Source organism: Nycticebus coucang, chromosome 1, assembly GCF_027406575.1.
Source record: "Nycticebus coucang isolate mNycCou1 chromosome 1, mNycCou1.pri, whole genome shotgun sequence".
In the NCBI taxonomy this organism is placed as follows: Eukaryota; Metazoa; Chordata; class Mammalia; order Primates; family Lorisidae; genus Nycticebus; species Nycticebus coucang.
In genome coordinates this window covers 108,383,227-108,396,383 of record NC_069780.1, presented here as the reverse complement: position 1 = coordinate 108,396,383, position 13,157 = coordinate 108,383,227, and positions in this window count along the sequence as shown.

The window sequence follows — 13,157 nt, the reverse complement described above, 5'->3', positions numbered from 1 at the left end:
AGGAAATATAATTTTATTAGGTGTTACACACTTTCATAGATTACAATGTAAGCAAATTACTTTTATAATCAAACATTAATTTGAAAATGTATTGACTCTCTCAAAACCTAGGAAACATCTTAGAGTACTTCTCTTTTGTTAAGTGCCATTAAAAATATCTTTGTCAATTTTAATACTATGTCACATTAAAAATGAGATATTTTAAAACTTACCATTTAGATTCCCACTGGTAGACACTGCACTGCTTTGTTTTTGGTTGTCATAAGCAGGAACAATGTTACTAAGATCCTGGAAGAAAAAATACCCAATTAAAAAAGGAGGCTATATGTCAATCTGGCAATGCTCATAAACAGGAGAAATTCTAATAGAATGGGAACTGAAACTGACAATCATTTTTTTTCTTGACAAGAGACTCACTATGTTGCCCTCATTAGAGTGCTATGGCATCATAGCTCACAGCAACCTCAAACTCTTGGGCTTAACGAGATTTTCTGGCCTCAGCCTCCCAAGTAACTGGGACTACAAGTACCTGCCACAATGCCTGGCTATTCTTTTTTGTCGTTGTTGTCATTGTAATTGCCATTGTTGTTTAGCAGGCCTGAGTGGGATTCAAACCCGCCAACCCCAGTGTATGTGGCTGGCATCCTAACCACTGAGCTAAAGGTGCCAAGTCCCTAAAATGATGATCCTAAAGGAGTCCTAAACTTGGATGCTTCAGAGATAGGCAAGCACACTTACTAGCACATGTGAGGCAGGCCAAATGTAAGGATCAGAACAGTTTAAGAAGGGCAATGAATGGCAACCAACCAATCACCTGGTTAAAAGAGGTGGAGGGTGCATGGCAAACTGGAGTTCAGGAGCAGTGTAGTCAAACATCAATACTGTGCAAGACACAGGGTCTAAATTTCTTTCTTTCTTTTTTTTTCCCAGGGTCTAAATTTCTACGTAAAATCCTGAATTTTCAAAACTAACAAATCAAACATTTTAAAACACAGCAGAGGCCAAGTCTGGTAACTCACACCTATAATTCTAGCATTCTGAGAGGCTGAGGAGGGAGGATCCCTTGAGCTCAGGAGTGTGAGACCAGCCTGAGCAAGAGCAAGAGCAAGAGCAAGACCCCATCTCTAAAAAAAGTAGCCAAGCATTGTTGAGTGTGCCTTTAGTCTCAGGTATTTGGGAGGCTGAAACAAGGGGACCTCTTGAGCCCCGAAGTTTCAGGTTACTGTGAGCTATGAGGCCATGGCACTCTTAGGAGGTCAACAAAGTGAAATTCTGTATCTCTCTCTCTCACACACACACAGACACAAAGCTGCCTTTTTCATACCTGCTCGCTTACAATTATAAAACATAATCCATAGCACCTAATTAGGCTTTGAGCATAACTTCTCAAATGCAGATACAAACTTGTCTCTTCAAAGTTACCAAACTTTGAACTGTTTTGACTTTTTTTATTTTTCTTGAAACAGAGCCTCAAGCTGTCCCCCTGGGTAAAGAGCAGTGGCATCACAGCTCACCGTAACCTCCAACTCCTGGGCTCAAGCAATTCTCCTGCCTTCCCCTCCCAAGTAGCTGGGACTGCAGGCACCTGCCACAATGCCAGGCTATCTTTTGGTTGCAGCCATCATTGTTGTTTGGCAGGCCCGGGCTGGATTTGAACCCACCAGCTCAGGTGTATGTGGCTGGCACCTTAGCGGCTTGAGCCACAGGCTTCGAGACTGGAGAGAGTTTTAATTTGTCACTCTCGGTAGAGTGCTGTGGTGTCATAGCTCACAGAAACCTCAAGCTCCTGGGCTGAAGCTATCCTCTTGCCTCAGCCTCCCAAGTAGCTGGAGCTATAAGCATGCATCACCCCGCCCTGCCCATCAACCCTTTATGATAAACCCCTATAACGCAATACAAAGTTTAAATGATACTGTCTTAAATTTGTTTATATGTTTTGTAACTGCATGGAACCAGGTTGGAAGCTCAAAAAAAGGGACAATAGGCGGCACCCGTAGCTCAATTGGTAGGGTGTCGGCCACATACGCTGAGGCTGGTAGGTTCAAATCCAGCCCAGGCCAGCTAAACAACAATAACAACTGCAACCAGAAAAAATTGTTGGGTGTTGTGGCAGGCGCCTGTAGTCCCAGCTCCTTGGGAGGCTGAGACAAGAGAATCACTTAAGCTCAAGAGTTTGAGGTTGCTGTGAGCTGTGACACTATAGCACTCTACCGAGGGCAACACAGTGAGAGTCTGTCTCAAAAAAAAAATATGTTAAGAGAAACAAACCTCAAAACACTTTTTTCAAAGATGCTAATCAAAATACAGCTGAACTTCACACTCTGACTGCTTTTTCAGCTATGCTCAGGATTACCATCAAAATATTAGGAAGAATGTGACCACGACACTGGCCCAAGGAAAACAGAGAAGCATAATCAGCCCTTACAGACAAGTCTACGTGGGTTCTGGTCCTGGGAGAGGTTTAAGGAGATGCAGTTATCCCACTAGGTTTTCAGGAGGTCCATTGCTTCTTCCAGTCTAACACTGCAAAGTGGTTTCTTTTATGGCATGTTTGAATGATTCCTGCCAGAAAAGTAAACTACCAGCTCCCTACCAGGGTGCAAGGGCTGGAGACAGGACAAGAGCCTTGAGGTTTCTCACTGAACGGGAAAGGTGCGGAAGGGGCGTTATCCGGTGTATGCTCTGAAGTCATGGTAGTAGAGTTGGGCGAGTTTTCCATCGCAGCGGGGACAGAGCGAATGTTGGTGGAAGGCCCCAGGTTCTCTGGGGCGGCTGGAGGGCTCCCAGAGCCGAGGGATTCCGAGAGGGGCGGGACTCCTCCCTCTGATGTGCTCCTTGGGCAGGAGGACCTTTTACCGGCTTTCAGCCTCTCCGGAACGGCTCAGCTGCCGAAGCAGCCGATGTCCCCTCTCCAGCCGGAGCGGCTGCCTCCGGCGCCACCAGCTTCATCTCCCCCTGTTTTGTAGTAGTTGCATTTGCAGTTGCTCCTGGGCCAGGTCCAGCAACCACTTCCGGCCCAGGTCCGCTTCCCAACACTGCCAACCACGCTGCCCTAAAGAATAGCATCTCCATCTCACGTGAACTACAGTAGAAAGGTGCAGCAAATGGGAAAGGCCTGCGGTGGGCCTGTGGCCTGTATGAGGACTCCGGGCTGCGCGACTGGCAGGCAGGGAAGCCGGGTGGGGATGGCCACCGACAGCCCAGCGGGCGGTAAAGGCTAGGACCGCTACAGACTGACTTCATTTCAGGGATGAACGTGTTACAACTGGAAATTCCGACTCCTCAAGCTATTAAGGCGCCAGCTGAGAAAGGATACTGGAGAAGGGTGAGATCTAGAAGAACAGGGCTTCTCAAGGAGACTACAAGGATAGACCTGCAGGGTCCTCTCAATGGTAACTCCCTCTTGGGAATTTGTAAACTTAACTTCATGGAACTTGGAAATTTCCAAGTTCTGTGAAATCCTGTAGTTCTGTAGGGGCTGGAATAGCATCTCCCACTTGATTCAAACTGGTCAAGGAGAAGGATAACTGTGGGGTGGAACTTTTTGACTGTCAATAAAAAGGGAAAGACCAAGCGAGTCAGTGAGGGAAGCCATTTGGAATTCTTCTATGCCGTAAGCTCATGGCTGGTGAATAAAGCCCTTCCTCTTATAAACGTGGTGTTTGGGTGCTCATTCTCTCCCTTGGGCCTCGTCTTCCGGCAACACAGCCACATACACCAGAGCTGGTGGGTTGGAATCCAGCCCAGGCCTGCCAAACAATGACAACTACAAGCAAAAAACAGCTGGGCCTTGTGGTGGTCGCCTGTGGTCCCAGCTACTTGGGAGCCTGAGGCAAGAGAATTGCTAAAGCCTAGGAGTTGGAGGTTGCTGTGAGCTGTGAGGCCACAGCACTCTACCCAGGGTGACAGCTTGAGGCTCTGTCTCAAAAATAAATAAATAAATAAATAAATAAATAAAAGACTGGAAATCCTTGCGCAGATGAGGCATAGAACCAAGAGACTGAAATGAGAACATATTTAGGAAAAGTACATGAAACAGGGTACAGATGGCCCTCAGTTAGTTATGATGATGTGACTTAGATTTATCAACTTTATGAATTTTTTTTTTTTTTTTTTAGAGACAGAGTCTCACTTTGTCACCCTCGGTAGAGTGCTTTGACATCACAGTTCACAGCAACCTCCAGCTCTGCTTAGGTGATTCTCCTGCCTCAGCTTCCCAAGTAGCTGGGACTATAGGCGCCCGCCACAATGCCTGGCTATTTTTTTGTTGCACTTTGTTTGGGGCTGGGTTTGAACCCACCACCCTCAGTATATGGGGCCGGCACTCTACCCACTGAGCCACAGGTGCCGCCCAACTTTATGAAGTTTTTATTAGGATGTAATCCCACTGTAAGTTGAGGGACATCTGTATAAATTACAGAGGGAAAATAACCTAAGTCAATTGCATTTCATTGTAAGATAAGTATTTTTTTCCTGCTAGACTCTTAATGTAATAATGTTCTTTGTGTTTAATGTGTGCATTCTATATTTTATATGCATTATTCTAACTTTAAAAACACAAAACTTTTTCCTAATTTCTCAAAGTAGAATCACAGAGCCTAATGTAAGTAAGTGGACAACTACTTCTATGCCTTACTTTCTAAGTTGCTCACAACAATGCATCTGATGATAGAAATTTTATTATTTTTTGGACATGGAATGTCTGGTCTCAAACTCCTGCCCTCAAGTGATCCTTTCACCGCAATCTCCAGAGCTGCTGGGATTATAGGTGGAAACCATCATAACCTGGCTAAAAATCTTAATACAGTAGAATCTCTGTAAGTTGACCACCGAGGTAAGGAGCTGTTATAAGCCGGTCAACATACAGAGGTTGTCAACATAAGGAACTATGCCTACTGTGCTCATACATACATGTGGTGCATGCCTAGCTGTCAAAATTAAGTCAAATTAAGGAGGAGGTCAGTGTACGAAGATCTTCAATTGTAGAGGTTCTTTTGTCATTGTTAATGTTTCCACTTTCCATTAAAAAAAAATACTATCATGTGGGGACCTAACATTACCAAATAAGGGGGCGTTGTGGTGGGCACCTGTAGTCCCAGCTACTTGGGAGGCTGAGGCAAGAGAATCGCTTAAGCCCAGGAGTTGGAGGTTGCTGTGAGCTGTGTGAGGCCACGGCACTCTACTGAGGGCCATAAAGTGAGACTCTGTCTCTACAAAAAAAAAAAAAAAAAAATTACCCAATAAGGAAATAGAAGCAAAGGAAGTTGAACTTTCTTTTGAAGTATTTTTTTTTTTTTTTTTTTTTTTTTTTGCTTAATGATTTGAGAGTATGGTTCTGTGGAACATTTTTCTGCTTTTATAGTGGTGGGAAAGTAGAATGGACTGTGTAGCTAACCTTCAATGCTAATTCCATAAAATAAAGGATATACATAATATGACTCAATCTGTTAAATTAGAGGGTGTGATGAAAACATAAGTCCTAAGATTGTATTCTCATATTAGGGAAACATTTTGATCATTATACCAGTGAATAATGTATCCCGTAAGATTTGATTTATACTTTTAAATGTATGGGTGGTTTTATATTTCTTTTCTTTCCCTCTCACCCCAAGAGTGAGTCTCATTCCACTGCCCCACACTAGAGTACCATGGTGTTACCCTAGCTCACAGCAGCTTCAATCCTTCTGCCTCAGCCTCCTGAGTAGGTGGGACTACAGGTGCCACCACAACACCCAGCTAATTTAAACTATTTTAAATAGAGGCAGAGTCTCGTTCTTGCTCTGGCTTGTCTCGAACTCCTGAACTCAAACCATCCTCTTGCCTCAGCCTCCCAGTGTGCTAGGATTACAGGCATGAGTCACCACACCTTGTGATCTTACATTTCAACAGGAGTACCATCTAAAAGACTTGCAGAAGAGCATAAAAGTTCTATTAAACATGGAACTATGTTTCTGCCAATAACTCAACATTTTGAGGTCATTTAGCATACCATTTCCAATTTGAGACTGGGTACAAAAATATCCTGTGGCTGAGAATAGGTATAGTAAATTGCACCAACAAAAACCTTTTGTGTATTTATAGGGGAGGAAAAGTCTTCATTGAGTTTGTGTGAAAAAATGTGATATAAGCTCTTTATGCTTTAAGCACAATAGGTGGGACCTCATGTTTTATGGTGATTAGTTTGTATGATTAATCTTCAGTGCAGATCCCAAAAATGTTTCTACATATGAGTTCTTTGTCCTTTTTCCTATTATTTCATCGTTGATTAATTAGGATCCCTCCTTTTGTAATACCCAGCAAAAAGACCCCTAAAGGCCCCTAACTGTCTCAGCACCCCCCTCACCCTCCCCTACACCCGCAAATTCAGGAACAGGTTTCAGAATAGAATAAGGAAGTTCCCAAAGACCCCTAGCTACAGGTAAAACAATGGTAGAACTTACCCCACCCCCAAGGGGGTTTAGCCCCCATGGCTAAATAATGGTGGAAAACTTACTCAAGCAAAATTTCCCAAGCCAAGCTGGGAAATTGTCCCCATGCCAGCTGCCACGATGTAACCTCCTGAGCCAACCAGCCCCTCTGACTGTAACCCTACCCACCCCTGCTACCCTCTGAGCTAACCAACTGCTGCGTTCTGCTTCTGTGCTAGCTTGCCTGCTTGTCAACACAGCACAAAAATAGTATAAAAATCAGCCTGCTCCTCATTTCGGTGCATTTGCCCTTTGGGGTGGCGGCCCACCTGCGCAGGTGTAATAAATCACCATCTGATTTACACCTGAAGTGGGGTCCGAGTTTTTTTTCCAGGTGGCACATGAGTACAACACTTTTTGTTCCAGAAGTGTTTCATTAATTTTTCTTCTCTTATTTTTATTTTCACATTCATATTTTCTTTTAATTAATTTTTTTACCAACTTAAATTTTTCTCCTTGTGCCTTTGTTCATACATGTGCACACATGTACATACATGTAATTTTGGAAAACAATGCATGGTGCTCATCATCTTAGATACAGTCAGCAGAAAACCTTCACAGATAAACAAACTATGTGAGATCTTTGAAAGAGATCAACTATTTTGGGTGTGAGGGGGAGATGACAAATAGTGAAGTTTGAAGATCAGTTAAATGATTTATTTATTTATTTATTTATTTTTATTACAGTTAAATGATTTAAAACCAAACCAAGCCAAACCAAAACTTCTGGTTCCTCAATAGAAGTATCTCTTTAAAGGGTTGTATGCACTTAGGTGGAAAGTCGAAGCAGCTTTAAAAAATAATACTGTGAGGCCTGCTTATGATAACAGCACTGAGTGCTATCTCGTCACAGGTGTAAAGTATATTAACTCTGCCTTTTGCCAGTTCAGAGTGTCAGAGATAACCATGAGCACCACCATGCCATCCAAAAATGTGAATGAAAAAGATAAAATGTAAAAGAACAAGCTCTTGGACTGATGGATGTGAAAATAACTGACTTGACAATGGAAAAGAACCCCAAAACTCTGTAAAATAATTTAGAGAGGTTGGTTTTGAGTCCTACAAGTGGTCCCACCACAGTTGGGTTACAGCTTGGCTTCGCACGTTTTTGGGACATGGGAATGACATATAAAATCATCAGTCCATATGTGGAAGGGATACATGAGTTTGGCCTGGAAAGGCAGGACCTCTGTAAGCGGAGGAGGGAGGGGATGACAGGTTACAGCTGGCTTTAAAGCTGCTTTGATTCCTGGTAAGGGAATGAAGCTCCATCTAAAGGCTTGGAATATGTTCAGTTAAGGTAAAAATGTCCCTTAATGACAAGCAAGTGCCCTGGATGTTTACCAAAAACTCAAGTGCTCTGTGAATTCAAATGACGGCCTGCGGGGTCTGTGTTAAGGCTTTGTCGCCTGATTGGCCTTAGGTTTCTCAAGCATTAGGTGTGTTACTGTGAACCTAAGATGACTTCCAAAGGGAGGGGTGTCTGACTTCCCTTCCCTTCTTCCTTGTGCCCAGAGACTGACTGAAGTTGAAAGACTTTGGCTTCAGGTTTTATTTTAGTTCACAGACAACAGAAATGGTGCTACTGAGCGAAAGATTCACCAGTGCATGAAGAGCTGTCATGTCATTCAGCCCGTCTGTCCCCTCCCCACCCCTACCCCCAGGACGGGGGAAGAAAGGCCCAGGAGGAGAGGTACGCGGGGGAGGTGCTTCTCCCGGGAGGAGGCTCCAGTAGGCCACACAGAAACTTTGCCAGCGTGATTGCTTTGCCGGAGGAGCTTCCAAGCTGACCTTGGTTTTGTCCTGAGGGGTTTGCCTGCAGAGTGGTGCAGGAGGGGCGGGCTCCCTACTGAAGAGAACCCCCAGCTTGGCCGCCCAGATGGACTCGCCCAGTGAACCCTGCTACAGCCCCTCTGACCGCTTCTCCTTCTGTCATCCCCGCCTCCGCGCGTCCTTGCACCTTCCCCTCCCCCACCCCGCCCCCTGGAGCACTTACGACGCACGCGTGCAGGCAGCCTCCAGCGCCTCTAGGGTTCAGTCGTGATCTCGCCCTCGCCCTGCGGTCTTTTTCCAACCGCTGAGAGGCAGTGTGGCAAAGTGCCTTAGGGAGGGAGTGCGATTCAGTAACTCGGCCGGATGTGGGCCAATCCCCTTCCTCTGTTACCTCGGAAACCTCCCGAGCCCTTTTAGAGCCAAGGCTGCTGCTGCCGTGGGAGCTGGCAACCTTCCTTTTGTCGTCTGCGGCCTGAACCACAGGGGCCTGTTAAAGGGCCGGATGTGAGTGGGTTGGATTCATCCGGGCCCTGGGGCGGGTGTGTGTGTGTGGGGCGTTTGTTTCCGCTCATCTGAGGGTTTCACGGGGGACTCTGGCTTCTCTCCTCCCAGTCCCACCCAACCGCCCACCCTCTTTCTTCCTTTGGGAACTCTCCAGCCCTTTTCCACACACTTAAACCCGCTGGACCTGCCCCTCCCTGAAAAGGGGGTAGGCGAACAGACAGGGACACACTCCACCCTGAGGACGAAGAGCTGTGGAGGCCAAATGGGGCTGTCAGGGGAGGAAGGCAGCTGGCTCGCCTTTGGCAAATGGTGACACAGAAAAGGAGAAAACAGTAAAGTGGAGTCAAACTTGCTTTTTTAGCATTTTCATATCATATACAGATGGCACGAAGACTACCTTAACATAACCACCAGGGTTGCTGTCACAAAAATAGTGACTTTCTACACAATAGTAATAATTCTTTTGTTTTTTTTTTGAAATTCTGTAAGTATTTTATTTATCACTGAAGAAAAAACACAGCAGCAAGTTCTGTGTTGGCTTCAATGAGACCAAATAGTTATTAATCTTTAACATAGCTACAACACTCCAAAATTGAAGTCAACACAGCCATTACTACAAATTACTTGTTGAAAGAATCTACCCTGAAAAGAAAATTAGGAAAGAGAATTTAAACAATTCCTCCAAACCACACATTTATAAATATTGTCATATTTAAAATGCTTGAAAGGCATGAATTCTCCATTAATGGAAAAGCAGTTTGCTATTGGCAACAGAAAAAAAAACTCAGCAATAGTTTACCAAATGCTTTAAAATTTAAAAGCTGTACTGTTTTGGATTCACACTTCAGCAGTATTTTTGTCATTACAATAACAATTGCAAATTATTTTATACTCACCTTCTTTCAAGTAAAATCTACAGAAAAATCCCACTGTATCCAATGTTTGTAATGTTTACTGCACTTATAGTGAATCTAAAAACTTTCTAAATTTAGTTAATAGTAAATACCTCAAAATATCTATAGAGGTATGTTTCAACCACTAATAGTATGAAAACTGTTTTAGATCCACTGCTTTAAAAGGTCTTCAAATATGTTTTAACAGAACCTTACCTCATTGCAATTAATACCAGATATCTCAAAATCAAAAGAAAAAACAAAAATCAGCTCTATACCAAGATACAGGTGTTACTCAATACCTGAAGGGTTCACATTTTAAATTTATTTTTTAATTTTTCTTTTTTGTAAACAAATGATTGATGAAATAATGCAACACCCTAAATTCCAGAAAATGGCATGGTTTTCCAACCTTCTGTGGATATGGTGCATGATCAATCTATTAGATAGGATTAATACAAGTTCATGCTTTTTGTGTTATGGTGAAACAGTAAAGAATCCAATTTAGATTGGTTGAAGCACAAGTATAATTCTAACAGTTCTAACCATGTGCATTTACAACACCATGCACTGGGTGGGGAGGCAAGCGAACCACTTTTCCTTCCAAAGCAATAAAATGTAGCGAAACAACAGAATGGAGTCAGGCCTGCTTTGCCTCCCGCTGCCTCTCAGGAACAACAAAAAGTACAAAATGGAGTTAGGCTTGCTTTTCTTTCACCCCAACATGCCCACTATGAGACTGCTTTCCTGGTGACACCACTGTGGGAACTATGACACCCATCAACTATTCAACCCTCTCAAACCTAGGTACCCCCTTAGGAGCACCAATTTTCCCCCAAAGCTTAGGAGATGGAAGACGCTTGCGTAATTGGCCTCAGGGTGACCTAGGAGGGCTCCATAAAGCTTCTAACCGGCTGTTTAATTCTTTGAAGGTGCGATCTCAATTGGCAACATCGCTGAAGCGCTGGGCTTCGAGTCCCGAGTCCCGGTGCTGCTGATAAGAGGTGGCGGTCGCCTCCTGGGGTGAGGTGGGAGGTGGAGCGCACCACTCCTGACTTGGAGGAGGGGTAATGGAGAGCCGGGGTTTGGGGAGCCAGGGAGGCTGGGCCGGTGGGCAGCCCTGGCAAATGGGGTAGGGAAATGTGGGGTGGAGGGAAGAGAGGCAGGCTACGTGTCCCTAAACAAGGTGGGGGTGCGGGGCCGGCACAGTTTCGGAGACCGGGCTGTGATCACTGCTTGGGGCAGCTTTACCCTCCCCAGGCTTAGTGACTTTACCCAAGGAAATGCTCTGGGCCCAGTTTGTTTTTGCCTGGAGTCAGTTTGAAATCTTTGATTGGCTCTTGAGACTGACGACCACCATCAATTTATCACTTTGTTTTTTATTGTCCCTAGATTTTCTTTAGTTATCTTTAATAGGATGGCTATGTACAGTACTCAGAAGAATACCTTGGAGTGTTTGTTCGTTAGTTATGGGGATTGGCCGGAGACACTCAGCCAAATTACAAAGCTTTATTTTTTGATCTTTAGCTTGAGAGAAATAGGTTGAGAGTCTTTTTTACTCGTGATTTTAAAATAAACCTACCAATGAGGAAATTGAATGAGGAACTTGAGCTTAACAAACATTACCATGTTTGCGTACTTTGTAGGTTTGAATTATCAAGAGATAATGGAGGAGATACTCTTTCTCCACCTGGAGCTCTGAATGTGCTTTTCCTCCTGAATATTTTTGAAATGATAGTATGAATGTACACCATGGTTATGCTTATCATATAGTTTTTGGCAAATTTAATACAAATGTCGGGAAAAACTTCAAAGTTCACTTTTATTAAAAACCATTCTCTCAAATGACCCACACATGTCTCCTCTTCTTAGCTTCTCTTAGGACCTGTGGTCTTAAATGCTAGTCTCTTCTCCCTTCCCATTCAATAGTAACTAATAAAACTAAACAAAGCTAGCATTCCATACTATACAATTATCCCCCACTTCCATTATATTATTTCTGGCTTGTATTTCATTTTTTTTTTTTTTTGATTTTTGGCCGGGGCTAGGTTTGAACCCGCCACCTCTGGCATATGGGACTGGCACCCTACTCCTTGAGCCACAGGCGCCACCCGTATTTCATTTTTTAAGACAAACTTATAGCTGAAAAATGTGTAAATTGTAAACAAAACTATATTTGATTAATTAAGTAGATTTTCTTTGAGACATCAGCTGATAACTCAGCACAAATTCATTTACATATGATATCAAAAGAGGAGCTTGCAAAATTTAGCTTTTGGCTCAAACATAAGTTGCCCAACAAATTTATCCTTGTTATGATAAAGGATCTTCCTGCGACTGACTTGTTCAACCACCAAATCGTCAATATTGTCTATCTCAAACACCAGCATCTACCTTGTACTCAAACCAGAAACCTAATAGCTAGCTCCTAGACTCTACCCTGCACATTTTTATAAATCAATTGCTAGGTCTTATATATCTTACTTACTAAACCTCTATAATCCATCAACTCACCATCTCCATCACTGACACCTGGACTAATCTCTGATTGGTCTCCCTGCATCCACTGTTGGTGCCTTCAGTTCTTTCTTCTCACTACAGACAGCCATTAATCAAAATTATAAGTATGGCATGTGTTATGAAGGGATCCTTGGGGTACTATAGAAGCCCATCACAATGAAACCCAACAAAGTGTAGGAGGTCAAGATTGAGAGGATTTGCTTGCTGGCAGAGCCAGAAGGATTATCAGATATCTTTTTACTTTGACTTTATTTCAGAACTGGGGGGAAAAAGTTGTTAGTCCTTTGGGCCTCTGTAAAAAGTTGTCATAATGACTGACCTTCAAAACAGACTTATTTAAATATTTTCCTGGCACACTGTATCGTGTAGAAGTGACCAATTAGCTGTGTAACCTTAGGGAGATGCTTTTATATCCCTGAGCCTCAGTTTTCCAAGTTGTAGCATCATTAATGGAATCAAGTAAGTTTTGTGGTCCCTTCTAGTTCTAAAATTCTGTGATTTCTGTTACCTGTAAACATGAATTATGGCCAGAAAGGTGGTGTTAAAAGCAGACTGTGTGAAAGTACAGAGAAGTTTATTGCTCCTGTTCACAGGGCTAGATTTCTTTCAGTTTCCCAAAGCCTTTAATCCCTAAAGACTCCCCATCTTTCAAGACCTTTCCTACCAGACAGGAAGGTAACTAAGTCTATCTTGAGTATTGTATTCCCAGGGCAAAGCATGTTAGATACTCAATATTAATTGGTTTGAATACAGAAGAAAAGTGAGTTGTATTTTAATGAGATTGTTTTCAACTATAAACCATCTAAGAAATAAACCTTTTAAGTTCTAGCTCTCTTCAACTATTGCATTGATCAAAAATGTATACAGTCATCCCTCCCCTCAGTAACTTCAGGGGGTTGTTTCTAGGCGCCCTGAATAACCAAAATCCAAAGATCCTCAAGTCCCATGTTTAAATTGCCACAGTATTTCTATAATAACCTGCACACATACACTGTAAATC